Source organism: Orycteropus afer, unplaced genomic scaffold (genome assembly GCF_000298275.1).
Source record: "Orycteropus afer afer isolate SDZICR_OR568_19922 unplaced genomic scaffold, OryAfe1.0 scaffold00022, whole genome shotgun sequence".
In the NCBI taxonomy this organism is placed as follows: Eukaryota; Metazoa; Chordata; class Mammalia; order Tubulidentata; family Orycteropodidae; genus Orycteropus; species Orycteropus afer.
The window spans coordinates 20,877,551-20,894,061 of record NW_006921609.1 but is presented as its reverse complement, the minus strand read 5'-3'; positions in this window follow the sequence as shown (position 1 = coordinate 20,894,061).

Here is a 16,511-nt window from a genome sequence, read left to right as displayed (position 1 = left end):
AGTCCAATTCTGTATCCTTCCCTTCAGGGGTCCATGATTATCTTCTGTGTCTGTGTTAATTGGTTTCCCTTTTCTTTGTTGAAGAGTGTCTGTGCAATCCTTCTGCCTAGTCCGCCATCTTGCCGGAACTCTGGAAATTACTATTGCAACCAATTTTACAACTAGTTGTCATCATAATTTCTAAGACTTCTAATTTTTTTTTTCAACATTATTTTGTTACAATGTCAGTAGTATGTACTTGATATACAACTTACTTTCTCTTGACATAGATACATCTATTATCTTAAGACCTTGTATATTAAGCCATTCTTTCAGACTTTAAATGGACTGTTCATCTTCATTAGGAGATACAATTTTTAAAAGAAAATGTATTAATTGATCATTAGGCTAAAATGCAAAATGTATTATTTTTGCATATATTTCTAAAGATGTAAAAATAAATGAAGGAAAATAAGCTTCAACATTAATTCAATTTTAAAACAACTGTCCTATATCCAGTAATACCTATATAAGAAAATTCCTCTTTATCCTCTGCTCTGTTGAATGCTTCGAAATTTTTCATCCACATCATGAGTGAGACCTAGTAATTCCATTGATAAAAGGAAACTATCTTCCTTTATTTCATTTTTTTTAAATATTCATTTAATTTTATTTTTTATATGTATAAATTTAGAGTAAAGTATAATGGTTTCTTCTTTTATTTATATTACGTCTAGAATTAAATCAGTCATTTTAAGCACAAAAAAGCCTTATTTACAGATCCTTAATTCTTGATAGATATTCAGAAAAAGTATAAAAAAAATTACATTACAAATACATATAAAAATATTTTGAGGGTCCTAGAAATTCCATTGAAAGGTTTTGACACCTTACTTCCAGAAATTTTCAAGTCCAGAATGGGAAAAAAAACAAAAATTACATAAGACCATCTTATTCTTTCATGTTTAAAGGTTTCCTTTAAATTTTCTGATGCTTTCTTAATATCTCTTCCCATTGTAGAACAATGTCCTAGATAACTGATTGTCATTGAATGTTCATAAGTGTGACTGATTGACTGGATAACACAGCCAGGCTGCCAGTGATTTTGGAGCCTAATACAGAGAGTGGTGGACATCTCTTCTTTCCCATGTAGATTTCCACTAATTCCATCAGCTTCAAAAAGTGACCTCCACAAGCTAACATGCTGCCCTTGAATCCAGAGGACCCCTGGTTCAATCTCTGCAGAGAGTACAATTCTTGGGTCCTCTTGGAATGAGTAATAAGTGATAATTTCCAGGTTGTACAGAGTGAGGATACTAATCTAAGAATCTGACAATTTCTTATACAGATTTTTACCACACTTCCAATTACAGCAATGTTCCCCCTTTCTCTCTCCATACATCTAACAGTCACAAGTGGTATACTATATTTTTAATTTTAGATCCTTTTCTTGATTTTACAATATAAAAGGACTCATGGTAGCATAGTGCCTAAGGCACCTGACTGCTAAGCAGAAGGCTGGTGGTTCAAACCCCCCAGCCACTTCTCAGAAGGAAGTTAGGCAATCTAATTTCATAGAAATACTGCCTCGGAAACCCAGGGAGGAATCACTATGAATTGGAGCTAACTCCACAGCACATAGCAACAACAACAACAAAAAGGACTCATGACTGTGCAGTTGAATTTCTTCATCTGCTGTCATCCCTTCCTCTCTCCTTCATTCCCCCCCTCTGCCATGTTCTAATGCCCTTCATTAACTTCCATCTAAGTTAATAATGTAAAATAAATGTCTTTGCTTTTAAGAGTGAGGTTTGTTCAGTTCTCATATAATACATTTCAATACATAATATAAATATTTGAGTATATAAAATATAAATTAATACTATATTCTGTTTACCTAGAGCTGCTCTAACAAAAACATACCACAAATGGGATGGCTGAACAAACAGGAGTTTATTCTCTCACAGTTTGGTGGCTTTAAGTCCAAGTTCAAAATGTCAGGCTTGAGGGGATGTGTGAAGGCCCCTCAACCTTGGGCTTCCACTCTGACTCTTGCTCCTGGCCCACTGAAGCTAGAGGCATCTCTTTACTCAAGCATCTACTGGCTGCTGAGGCTAACAAGCCCAAGTGCAACAAATAAAATGGCTCAGTCCTGATGTTACCAAACCACATGGCAGGCCATTAATTCAAGTTCACTATAAGACCCAAGGTCAGCAGAGCATGGCAGGCTGCTGAACAATGACATAGCTACATGCAGGGTCTATGCATACCATAAGCTAGGGATTATCCCCAAGGCTTCTCTTTATATAGAGGAAGCAGACCACAATCCAAAGGCAGCTACTCAGCTGCTTGTGGTAGATCCCACCATGGAGTTGATTGCCAGTCTCATCATGGGGAATAACTACCACCAGCTGCCTAGCCAGTCAACCAGGCCCAGCCAAGTTGAGACACAAATTTAACTACCACACACTTTAAGAAAGAGACATAAACATTATTTTAAAATACCATGGAACAAATGCTCAGTAAGAAAAATTTTGATAAATTATCCAAATAAATTAGGTTGAAAGAGATGAAATTATTGATAATCCATTATGTTGGACATTTTTTAAAAAATGGTAATAAAAGACACAGTCTACTTTGCCTATTACAAAAAATTGTTGTTGTTGTTGTTTGCCATTGAAAATAGAGATTCTAAAATGATAGCTCAAAATTTCTAACCACACATATTTAAAAGAATTAATCTAATTAAATCTCAAGTAAAACAGATAAATAAATAAATAGAAGAAAAAGTGATATTTAAAAACCTGTGAGATTCAATTAACATGGTGATATGAGAAAAACATGAACCAATAATTAGCTTACTAAAAAATAAAAGATTGGAAAACAAATTAAGCATTTATCTTTATAAGTACAAACAAAATTTTAAGTGTTACTTTTTTTTTTAATTCATAGTAGTCAATGATACACTAAATTTTGTAGTTTAGATTTCTAGCTCTCAACTTTCCTCTGAGCTCCAGAATTCCATTTCTGAATTACTACTAGATATTAGGGAGATCTGGTGGCATAGTACCTAAGCCATTTGACTGCTAACCAGAAGGCTGGTGGTTAAAACCCAAACCCACTCCTCAGAAGGAAGGTTTGGCAACCTACTTCCATAGAAATACTGCCTTGGAAACCCAAGGAGGGGTCGCTATGAGTCAGTATTTTGAAAACAATTATAACTCCGTAGGTCTACAAATAAACTCATTAGCTTTTCTTCAAACACATGCTGCTCTTACAATATTCATTTTCATGCTGCTCTCTTAATACCATTTCAGTTTCTCTTGTTGAAAACTTTTAAATCATTTTCAACTTTTCCTCTTTTCATGTCATGGGACCAAATTGTTTATCCCACATTCAACAACTATAAAATCTTCTGAATTTGAATTCTCATCACATTTCAACTGTATCATTACAAAATGCTATTTCCCCCCTCCTCCAAAAAGACCACCAGAGCTCTCTTACTCAAATAAAGCTGGTAACAACTAATCAACTTTGCTCTCTATTTGTTGTTGTTAGGTGCCATCGAGTCATGTCTGACTCATAGCGATGCTATGTATAGCAGAGTGAAACACTGCCTGGTGCTGTGCCAGCCTCAACATCCTTGCTATACCTGAGCTCATTGTTGCAACCACTGTGTCAATCCATCTCATTGAGAGCCTTCCCCTTCTTCATTGACCCTCCACTTTACCAAGCATGATATCCTTCTCCAGGGAATGGTTCCTTCTGACAACATGTCCACAGTAGGTGAGATGAAGTCTGGTCATTCCCACTTCTAAGAAACATTCCAGCTGGTATCTATCCACTTATTTATTGTAGTAAGACTCAATGCTTATTGGACACTATGCTTCTGTTAAGGGTGATGGTTGAATAGCAGGATGAACATAATGTCATTGAATTTTACATGTGTAGAATGATGATATGTGAAATGTTTTGTTACATGTGTATTTATCACAACAAAAATCATAAAAATAATTAAAAAATGGTTATGTTACTTCTTTAAAATTTGAAGGGTGGATATACGTACATATACACACACAAACAATATTTTATGGACTTCTAGTATTTATTCTTGATTCTATAGAATAATATTTAGGACAATTCACAATGCAATCTTGACTTCTAACCTAAATTTATACAATTCCTTTTTATTACCTTTCTGTAGATTCTCAGGGATCCTCAACTTGCACAACAAACTCTAATAAAACCAGGCTGCTGACAATTCCATAATTTTGCTGGCAGCGTTGTAGAATGTCCTTTACATTCCTTTTCTCCTCCTGGTCACATAGGATTCTTCCTGATAGGTCTAGTGAAATTTATCTCTTCATGAATTATTCTTTTCATCCCATAGCCCTGATCTATCTCTTCCACTTTGCTCTCTCACCATAGTTCACAGCACAGTGCTTGTAGCATGACTCTTGTTGTTAGTAGTTGCCCTGAAGTTGATTCTGCTTTTTGGTGCCTCCATGTGTGCAGAATAGAACTAGTCTGAAGGCGTTTCAAGGCCATGACATTTCAGATGTAGATTGCCAGGACTATATCCTGAGGCATCTCTTGGAGAATTTGAACTGCCAGTGTTGTGGCTATTAGTTAAGCACTTAACTTTCTGCATCAACAAGGGACTTCATGTACCATGATTAGTGCTCAGAAAATGTTTGTTCCTTATTAATTGAAATAATCAGGGCTAGCATCCTGAGAGTTCTAGATTATAAAGCAAATATAGCTGATAATGATTTAATCATAATTTCCAGAAATTTAAAGAGTCTGGAATTTTAATCTATTTCCAAGCTATCAAGTGAGCTTGTCACCGATTCATGGATGTTGGCATAAGATAGGAGACCACTGATTCAGGGACAAAGGATTTTATTACATCATTAGCAATAGCCATAGCATCACAATTTGTTTCACATCCTCAAACTCAAATTCCCACAGATGACATGAAGAAAACCAGGTGGTACTACACATGTCATATTAAAAGAGAGAGAGTTTTATAACCCAAACTTTATTAATGAAGAGTAAACCTGCTTGATTTTTACCTGGAAAACATAATCTTTATTATCCTACTCAGTTCTGCCTTTGTGCTCCAGAGAGAGAGAGATATGATCTCTGGCTTCCAAATCTGGTTTCCCAAAAATCTCTTAGTTAACTTAGTCCACATAAAGTCAGTTAGTGGCTCTACTAGCAAGATGTGCAGAAAAGCAGGAAATATGTGAAGAATTGGCTCCCAAAACTTATTGATACCAAGAATATTCTGATAAGATAAAAAAGAACAATTAGTATGAAGGGAAAATGAAGAAGGGTCTTGGAGTACAAGATTATAACTATAATTTAGTCAATGATTACTTCAATTAGCATTTCTTGTGTCTCTATTTTGGACAAGGCATTGAGGTAGGTTCTGGTGATACAACAGTGAACAAAACAGAGTGTTGGCCTTTTGAAGTGCTTATATTGTATGTATTAAAAAAAAAAAAAAAAAAAGCACTGCCTTCAAGTCGGATCCGACTCATAGCGACCCCTCCTTGGGTTTCCAAGGAGGTATCACTACTGAAGTAGATTGCCCAACCTTCCTTCCGAGGAGTGGCTGGTGGGTTTGAACTGCCAGCCTTCTGGTTAGCAGTCAAGTGCCTTAGGCACTATGCTACCAGACCTCCCTATTGTATGTATAGAGAGGTAGAAAACAAAGACATAAAATGTATACATTTGTTAGATGATGAGTTAGATTTTCAGAACTGCCATAATAAAATACCACTAAGTGGGTGGTTTTTAAAGAACAGAAATTTATTTTATCACAGTTCTGGAGGCTAGAAGTCTGAATTTAGGGTTTCAGTAGGGCTATGCTCTCACTTAGCCAGCTCTGGGCATTTCTAAGTTTTACTGGCCTTGCAGAGGGATCCTTACATGCTATCTTGTCCTCTGTGTGGTACTGTTTCCCTGACGCTCCGATTCCTTTATAAGAGGTACTCAGAAGGGATTAAGAGACCACCCTACTCCAGTATGACTTTTTAATTTAGTGGATAACATCTGCAGAGAAAAATCCAATTTTCCCAACAGGTCACATTCACAAGTACAAGGGTTAGGACTTCAACATATATTTTTTAGGGGACAGAATTTATCCATAGCACACAATGATAAAACCCATGAAAATAAAGGTATATAGGGATGAAAGGAATGGATAGATGCTTCTTTAGATTGTGTATTCAGAGGGAGACACTGATTATAACACCAAATTTAGTAAACATGGTGTCAAGTAGATATGGTGGGGGGGTTAGCCAAAGGGAATACATTTCAAGGCTCTGAAGCAGGCCATGCTGCTGCACCACAATGTGTGTGGGTATCAGGGAATCACAAATATGATACCTGGGAATTGGGGCAGGGAGATAGCATAAGGTCTTGTAGGCCCTTGTGAGAACTATTGATTTAATTCTGATTGGGGAAGTCATTGGAAGATTTTGAGCAGAAGTCTGAAAAAGATCAGGCATATATTTTTAAAGGACACAGTGTTGAAATAAGGTTAGTTGGTGAAATGCTGGAAGCAACAAAACCAATTAAAAGTCAACTGCAATAGTGTAGGTGAGACAAGATGGTGGTTTGGACTAGTATGTGTGCAGGGGAAATGGTGAGTTGTTAGACTGGAGATATATATTGAAAATTGACATGACAAGATTATATATATGAGTTCAATGCAATTAAAAAGTGGAGTCACCTTGATTTTTTTGTTTTGTTATTTCTCTTCTAAGTCTAACCAGCTGTAAACAGGAATAGCCAGTCAGGAAGATACTACATAAACTCCTTTAATCATATTCTCAGCCATGTCTGTCTCTACTATTCTGGCACTACATTCTTTAAAGAATATTCTTTTTTTCCAATGTATCTGATCATGTTTAATTTTTCATTACATTACCAATGATCATGAAAGTACTTAGTAACCTCTGAGAAAATTCTTTAAATGTAGGATGTTCTCAATTCTACTTTTTATATTGAAATGTGTAAATATTTCAACACAAGTATTTCCATAGATACTGTCTCTTTTAACCTCCATTAAAGTGATGTTCTTTGACAAATACTTTAGCAAACTAAAATTTGTCAAATAAATTATCTCAATGTGTAATTCTTTGCATATTTTACCAAATTCAAAGGCTAAAAACCCATCACTTCAATTTAATACCATTTTAATACAGATATAAGTTTATCCTAATAAAATAGGAATTTTAACAAAATATTTCTCCCCAAGTGAGATACTCTAAAGTAAAATTATAAAATATCAAAAGTTCAAATAATTCTAAAATTATTTTGCATTGCTGTATGCTGTCATTAATTCCTACTCAGAGTGGCTATAGGACAGAGTAGGACTGCCCAATAGGGTTTCCTAGGCTTCATTCTTAATAGGAGCAGACCCTTGGGTCTTTAGTTCTGCAGAGTGGCTGGTTGGTTCAAACAAACAACCTTTCATTTAATAGCCAAAACCTTAGTAATTGCACTATGTTATTGTTAGGTGCCCTCAATTCAGCTCTGACTAATAGCAACTCTATGTACAGCAACAGGAAACACTAAGTGGCTGTGTGTCATCCTCACAATTCATGCTATACTTGAGTCCATTGTTGGAGCCACTGTGACAATTTGTCTTGTTGAAAGTCTTCCCCTTTTTCACTAACCCTCTACTTTACCAAGCATGATAGCTTTCTCCAGGGAATGGTCCCTTCTGACAACGTGACCAAACTAAGTGAGATGAAGTCTGGTCATTCTCACTTGCAAGGAGCATTCTGACTACACTTTTTCCAGGAAAAATTTGTTTGTTCTTCTGGCAGTCCATGGTATTTTCAGTATTCTTTGGCAGCAGCAAAATTCAAAGGTATCAATTGTCCTTTCATCTTTCTTATTCATTGTCCAACTTTCACATATGCATATGAGGCAATTGAAAATACCATGGATTTTATCAGATGTACCTTAGTCTTCAAAATGACATCTTTGCTTCTTAACACTAAAGAGTTCTTTCACAGCAGATTATTCCAGAAGAATATGACATCTGATATCCTGACTGCTGTTCAATGGGTGTTGACTGTGGATCCAAGTAAAATGAAATCCTGACAGTATCAATCCTTTCTCCGTTTATCATGATATTGCTTATTGGTCCACTTGTTTGGATTTTTTGTTTTCTTTGTGTTGAAGTGTGTAATCCATACTGCAAACTGTAGTCTTTAATCTCCATCATCAGTAAGTGCTTCAAGTCATTCTCACTTTCAGCAAGCAAGGTTGTATCATCTGCATATTGCAGGTTGCTAATGACCCTTCCTCCAATCTTGATGCTGTATTATTCTTCATATACTCCAACTTTTCACATTATTTGCTTAGCATACAGATTGAATAAGTATGGTGAAAGAATACAACATTGACACACACACTTTGTGATTTTAGATCATGGAGTATCACCTTGGGTTTGTTTTTTTTTTGTTTTTGTTTTTAATTTTTATTGTGATTTTGATGAAAGTTTATAGAGAAAATTCACTTTCCATACAGCAGATCACATACACTTTGTCTCATGACATTGACTGCAATTTCCCACAGTGCAACAGCTCCCCTCCCACTTCTTCCCCATAGTTACCTCTTCCCTGTATCCTTCCCTCAGATGGACTCCTGCCACCCAAGCTGTCTCCCTATTCATTCTCCCATGATTGATCTGTCCAAATGGTGTATCTTCCTAATGTAAATATTCACCTCATATGCCTGTCTTTCATTTGGCTGGAAGCCACAGGAGAGGGTTCAATTCCAGACCTGAAGGGCAGTTAGGGACCTTAGTTTCAGTGGTTCCATTAGACTATATCAGACCAGCAAACCTGGTGCTTTTTTTGTTTGTTTTTTTTTAAGATTTTGAGTTTTATTCCACATTGTTCTCCTATTGTATCCAGGATCTCCTGCATAGATCTCCCTCCCAGTGGTAGACAGTGGTAGCAGGCACCATCTAGATCTTCTGGTCTCATAGTCATATAGGCTTAAAACTGCATGGTGAACCAGTTGTTTGGACTAATTGTTTCCATACATCTTTGGTCTTCTTCATTCTTCTTTAATCTGGTGAGGAGAGGCCCATCATTACATCTAGACGGCCACTTGCAAGCTTTTAAGATCCCAGGTACTACTTGTCAAAGGAAAACATAAAACAACGTTTTTGTTTAGGATGTTATGCCAATTGAGCTAGGTGTCCCCTGTAACTATGGTCTGAAGCCGACAGGTCCAAAAACTTGCTCCCGCTGGGTAGCTGGTTGTAGCCAAGAAGTGACTACAAACTTGTCCCTTGCCAGCTTTACTATGTACCTGGGAATTCTTACAGAACATACAAACACACTTGTAGAAACTTTGTCTACCAGCCCTATACTTGGTCATGGGCACACTCCCCCCTGTATGTTGTTGTTTTTATGTGCCCTCGAGTCTGACCCAACACTTAGCAGCCCTTCCTTGGGTTTCTGAGGCAATATCACTACAGAAGTAGATTGTCCCATCTTCCTTCCGAGGAGTGGCTAGTGGTTATGAACCAACAGCCTTCTGGTTAGCAGTCAAGTGCCTTAGGCACTATGCTACCAGAGCTCCCTCCCCTCTGCGTAGACATACTTAATAGTTTAACATGACCACCCATCTATCCACCCATACATCAATGTTTGCCTTCACTGAGAACACAGTACTGCATGTTCAAAAGGGTTCATCTTTGTTGTCAGTACCTCCCATGCATCTCTCTATGTCTTCGTCTTCCTCAATATCACTATGTTGATCTCTCACATTTGGTATATTGCCCTTCTCTTCATCCAAATCAATACTTGTTTACCTACCCACAGTGTTCCCTCCCCTCTGCTCCTATACTTGTGTGGTAGTTATGTTTGTGTGTTAATTTGGCTGGGCCTGGTTGAGTGGCTGGGCAGCTGGTAGTAGTTATTCCCCATGATGAGACTGCCAATCAACTCCATGATGGAATCTACCACAAACAGCTGACTAGCTGCTTTTGGGATGTGGCCTGCTTCCTGTATATAAGAAGAAATCTTGGGAATGGTCTCAAGCTTATGGCATGCTTGTACCCTTCTTGTAGCCATGTCATTGTTCAGCAGCCTGCCATTCTCTGCTGAACTTGGGACTTACAATGGACTTAAATTAATGGCCTGCCATGTAGTTTGGTAACATTGGGACTGTGCCTTTTTACTTGTCAACCTTGGGTCTGTCGACCTCAGTAGCCAGAAGCTAAATAAAGAAAAGCCTCCAGCTTCAGTGGGTCGGGAGCAGAAGACAGAGCTGCAACCCAAGGTTGAGGGGCTTTCACCCAGCCCCTAGAGCCTGGCACTTTGAACTTGGACTTATAGCCTCCCGAACTGTAAGAGAATAAACTCCACTTTGTTAAGGTCATCCCATTTGTGGTATATTCTGTCAGAGCGGTACTAGGTAACCAGAATGATCTGGTAACCAACAAAGAACATTTCCTTCCATATGTAAAGCTTTTCTGGATTTTTCCTTATGTCATTGACTTATTTCACTCTGCATAATGTCCTCCAAGTTCATCCAGTTATGTGGTGTTTTGCTGATTCTACATTATTCTTTAAGGTTGCATAGTATTCCATTGTGTGTATGTACCACAGTTTGGTTATCCTTTCTTCTGTTGATGGTCACCTAGGTTTCCATTTTTTGTCTATTGTAAATAGTTCTGTGATGAACATGGGTGTGCATATATCTGTTCATATCCTGGCACTCACTTCTTTAGGATATATACCTAGTAATGGAATGGCTAGGTCAAATGGTATTTCTAATTCCAACTTTTTAAGGAATCACCATAGTGCTTTCCACAGTGGTTGGATCATTTGACAGTTCCACCAACATTACATGAGAGCCCCAATCTCTCTGCATCTTCAGCAATTGTTATTTTCTGTCTTGCTGAACTTTGCTACTAGTGCTGGGGCAAGATGGTATCACATTTTTGTCTTGGTTTGTATCTCTCTAATGGTTAATGATCTTGAGCCTTTCTTCATAAGTTTCTGGATGACCTGAATATCATCCTTGGTGAAGTGTCTATTCATGTCTTCTGCCCATTTTTTAATTTAATTATTTGTCTTTTTGTGGTTGAGGAGTTGGAGTTTTCTATAAATTGTAGAAATAAGTCTCTTGTCAGATATGTCATTGCCAAGGATATTATCCCAATCTCCCAATATCCCAAGTATTTTATCCCAAAAGAATATGTTCTCTTTTGACTCTTTTAGAGAAGTCTTTGGAAGTGCATAAAAATTTAATGTTTAGAAAGTCCCATTCATCTAGTTTATCTTCTGCTGTTTGTTCATTTTGGGTTATGCTTGATAGTCTATTTATGCCATATATTAGGGCCCCTAAATTTGCCCCTATTTTTTCCTTGAGGAACTTTATAGTTTTAGGTTTCACATTTAAGTCTTTGATCCATCTGGAGTTAGTTTTTGTGTATGTTGTGAGGTACAGATCTTGTTTCATTTTTCTGCAAATGGATATCCTGTTTTGTCAGTAACATTTATTAAACAGACAATCTCTTTCTCATTTATTGGATTTCAGCCCTTGGTCAAGGATCAGCTGACCATAGGTTGATGGATCTATTTCTGAGTTCTCAATTCTATTCCATTGGTCTATGTGTCTGTCATTGTACCAATACCAGGCAGTTTTGACTACTCTGGCTGTATAGTAGGTTTTAAGATTCAGGAGTGTAAGACCTTCTACTTTGTTATTTTTCTTCAATAAAATTTGCTAATCTGAAGTCTCTTTCCTTTCCATATAAAGTTAGTGATTGCTTTTTCCATATCCTTAAATAATGTTGATAGGGTCTGAATTGGGATTGCATTGAATGTATAGACTGCTTTGAGTAGAATTGACATTTTCACAGTGTCCAATCTTCCTATCCATGAGCATGGTATGTTCTTCCATTTATGTAGATCTCTTATGGTTTCCTGAAGTAGTCTTTGGTAATTTTATTTCTGTGAGTCTTTTGTGTCCCTGGTAAAATTTATTCCCAAGAATTTTATTTTTTGGTAGATAATGTAAATGGTATTTACTTCCTTATTTCTTTTTCAGCAATCTCTTTGCTTGTGTAGAGAAATCCAACTGATTTTTGGATGTTGATCTTGTATCTTGTCACTATGCTAAATCTCTCAATTAGTTCCAGTAGATTTTATTTTCTGAGACTCTTGGGTTTTCTAGTATGGGATCATATCATCAGCAAATAGGGATAGCTTGACTTCTTCCTTACCAATGTGTATGCCTTTGATTTTCCTATATTGCCTTATTGTCATGGTTAGGACTTCCAATACGATGCTGAATAGAAGTGGTGATAGAGGGCATCCTTGTCTGGTTCCTGTTCACAAGGAGAATGTTTTCAGTCTCCCTTCGTTAAGAATATTGGCTGTTGGTTTTTCATACATGTCCCTTATTATGTTGAGGAATGTCCCCTCTGTTCCTATTTTCCTGAGAGTTTTTATCAAGAATTGGTGTTGGATTTTATCAAATGCTTTTTCTTCATTGGTTGATATCATGTAGTTATTTTCCTTTGTTTTATTTAATGTGATGGATGAAGTTGATTGTTTTTCTAATGTTGAACCATCCTTGGGTACCTGATATGAACCCCAGTTGGTCACAATGAATTATTTTTTTGATATGTTGTTGGAGTCTATGGCTAGGATTTTGTTGAATATTTTTGCATCTATATTTGTGAGGGATGTTGGTCTGTAGTTTTCCCATTGTGTGATATGTTTGCCTGGTTTTGATACCAAGGTTATGCTTGCTTCAGAAAATGAATTAGGGAGTATTCCATCTTTTTCTATGTTTTGGAATTGTTTGAGTAGAATTGGTGTCAGTTCTTCTCTAAATGTTCAGTAGAATTCCAATTGAAACCGTCTGGGTCATGACTTTTTTTGTCGGTTATTTTTTTTAATGACCCGTTCAATTTCTTCTTTTGTATGAATATGTTCAACTTTTGCACCTCAGTCTGTGTTAGTTCAGGTAAGTGGTGTGTTTCTAGAAATATGTCCATTTCTTCCAGATTTTCAAATTGGTTGGAGTACAGTTCTTCATATTATCTTTTTTATTTAAGTTGGTTCTTTTGTGATTTCATCCATTCTGTTTATTTTTTTGTGTTATCTGTATTTGCTCCCTCTTTTCCTTTGTTGAATTTGTCAGCAGTTAGTCAATTTTATTAATCTTTTCAAAGAAACAACTTCTAGTCTTCTTGATTTTTTTCTATTTCTTTCTATTTTCTCTTCATTGATTTCTGCTCAATTCTTGATTATTTCCTTTCTTCTGGTGACTAGGCTTTTCTTGCTGTTCTTTTTCTAATTGTTGGAGATGTTGGTTTGAATTGTTGATTTTGGCTCTTTCTTCTTTTTTGATATGTGCATTTATTTTTATAAATTGGCCCCTGATCACTGCTTTTGCTGTGTCACAAACATTTTGGTATGTTGTGTTTTCATTCTTGTTTGATGCAAGGAATTTTTGAATTTCCGTTTTTATTTCTTTTATTACCCAGTTTTTCTAAAGGAGGGTATTGTTCAGTTTCCATGTATGTTCTTTTTCCATTCATCTTCCTATTGTTGATTTCTAATTTGACAGTTTTGTGATCTGAGAAGATGCTTTGCAGTATTTCAATGTTTTTAAATTTATTAAGGCTTCCTTTATGGCCTAATATATTGTCTATCATGGAGAATGTTCCATGTACACTAGAAAAGAATGTATATTGTGCTGTTGTTGGGTGAAGTGCTTTGTAGATGCCTAAAAGCTCAAGTTGGTGGATTGTATTGTTTTTCTTCTATTGATTTATTCCTTTCCAAAGAAGTATTCAGATATTTGTGTTCAATCTCATGAATTCTCTTTCATTGATTTAATTCTACTCTTTTGCCCTTTCAATGTATTATCTATTTCTGACAATTTAATATTAATCTTCTGGATTTCTATCTGTAGATTTTGTATCATTTCTAATGTTCTGTTTATTTTATTTTATTTATTTTAATCATGTATTTTCTGCCAAAATTCTTCTAGGGTTTTGTTTATGTTTTCCTTAATTTTGTCAGTGTTTTCCTTGATCTGTCTCTCAATCCTTTGAAGATACTCAAGTATGCTTCTTTAGAATTCCTTATCAGTGAGTGTTTCTTCCTCAGGAATGTGTTCTGGGTCTGTACCCTGCTCCCTTGTTTCTACCACTTTATCTTGCTTTTTTGTGTGGATTGTGATGGTCTTTTGTCTCTGAGATATTTTGACATTCTTGTATTTAGATCTCTGTTAACTGTGAAGAGCAGTTAAGGGTGAGTCAGGTTCTTCTTGTTCATCATTTATCATTGGTTAGTTGGTGAAGAAGGATGTGGTGGCTCTCACTCAGTAAAGGGAGCTGTTGGAGGTGCAGGTGTGGCAGCATTGTATGGGCAGTTTCTATCTTCTACTTAGTTAGACAAAAACAACAATTAAAAACCATCAAAAAATAAAAGCAAGGGAACAATAGAAACACTGCATAGACACACAGGAACAATCACCAAAAAAAAAAAAAAAAAAAAGAGAAAAAAAAACAAAAGCAATATCTGGGGAAGGGGCAATAAGATAAATGAGGTATTTGTTGTTGTTGTTGTTATGTGCCATCGAGTTGAATGGGACTCATGGCAACCACTCCTTAGGTTTCTGAGGAAGTTGTTGTTGTTGTTGTTGTTATGTGCCATTGAGTCAGACCCGACTCATAGCGACCCCTCCTTGGGTTTCCGAGGCAGTATCACTATGGAAGTAGATTGCCCCATCTTCCTTCTGAGGAGTGGCTGGTGGGTTTGAACCGCCAGCCTTCTGGTTAGCAGTCAAGTGCATTAGGCACTATGCTACCAGAGGTCCTTCTGAGGCAGTATTACTAGGGAAATGGATCGCCCAACCTTCCTTCAGAGGAGTAGCTGGTGGGTTTGAACCACCAGCCTTCAGGTTAGCAGTCAAGTGCCTTACGCACTATGAGTAAGGCAATAATGAAGAAAAAATGGGCAAAATGAAAAAAGAAAAACAAGGAATGGAGAGAACGATGAGAATGAAAAGAATGGGAACCAGGAACAGGGAAGAGATAAAAAGCTGAATACTAGAACATGGGAAGGGAAAAATAAATAATAATAATAATAAATATGAAAATAATAATACTAATAATAATTTTTAAACAAACAAACTGAACATAAAGGAAAAAAAATCTGAGTGGGAGGGCAGAGCATCCAGGCTCTGTGGGGGCTCACAGACTGGGATGGAATTCCCACCGTCCCAGAAGGTGGGTGGGAATGAGTGATGGCTGCACCTCTGTTCACCAAGAGGGTGTGTGGTATAAGAGTAACAAGAGGAATATAGCACCTTTTCAGTGTTTGTATCCAGAATATCCTTGCAGTTCCCAGCAAGTAGAGCACATTCTTAGGTCCCTGGAATCTGAGAGAATGCTCTTGCTTTAAATATCCAAAATGGCTGAACTGTTTGTAAACATTCAGAAAGGCTGCACCCTCTGGACAGCCAAAACTCAACAACTCAGCCTATTTCCCTCTTTGCTGCTTCTCCTTTTATTCACATTTTGATTGAATGTTAGGTCAATTTCAGACTGCAGAAATTGGTAAAATCTTCAATTTCTTTACCTTTGGCTTTAGTAGTTTTTGGATAAATCTGAATAATATTAATATTAACTGGTCTTCCTAGTATGCATATGGATATTATCCTATCACTGATTGGCATTGTACGTCAGGATAGATCTTATGTTGTTCTTCTTGATAATGAATGCAGCACTGCTTCTCTTCAATTTTTCATTTTTGGCATAGTAGATGATATGATTGATTCAGAATCACCAATATCAGTCCATTTCAGCTTACTGACACCTAGGATATCAATCTTTATCCATTTCATTTTATTTTTGACAACTTCCAATTTTCCTCGATTCATACCTCATACATTTCATGTTCTAATTATTGAATATTTACAGTTCTTTCTTCCAATTTTGAGTTGTGCCCCATCACCAAATGAAGGACCTGAAAGTTTTACTCCATCCACATTATTAAGATCAACTCTGCTTTGAGGAGGCAGCTCTTCCCCAGTCATATTTTAAGTGCTTTTGAACCTGAGGGACACTATATTAGACAATGTTTCATGGCTATTCATAAAGTTTTCCAGAAATATATCACAGAGTGCTTCACTGCTATTCATAAGGTTTTCAGTGGTTGGTTTTTTCACAAGAGGATATCCTCGTCCTTCTTTCCAGTCTGTCTTCATTTGGAAATTCTGTTGAAACATGTCCATAATAAGTGACCCTGCTGGTATTTGAAATACCAGTAACATAGCCACCAGTCCCACAGCAATGCACAAACCACCACAGTGAGATAAACTGCATTGTACCATAAGACTAGTATTGATCATTTTGAATCAATCATATGATTTATTATGCCACTGAATTATTTCCAACACACAGTAACACTATAGGACAGAGTAGAACTGTCCATAGGGTTTCTAAGGGTGTAAATATTTAAAGA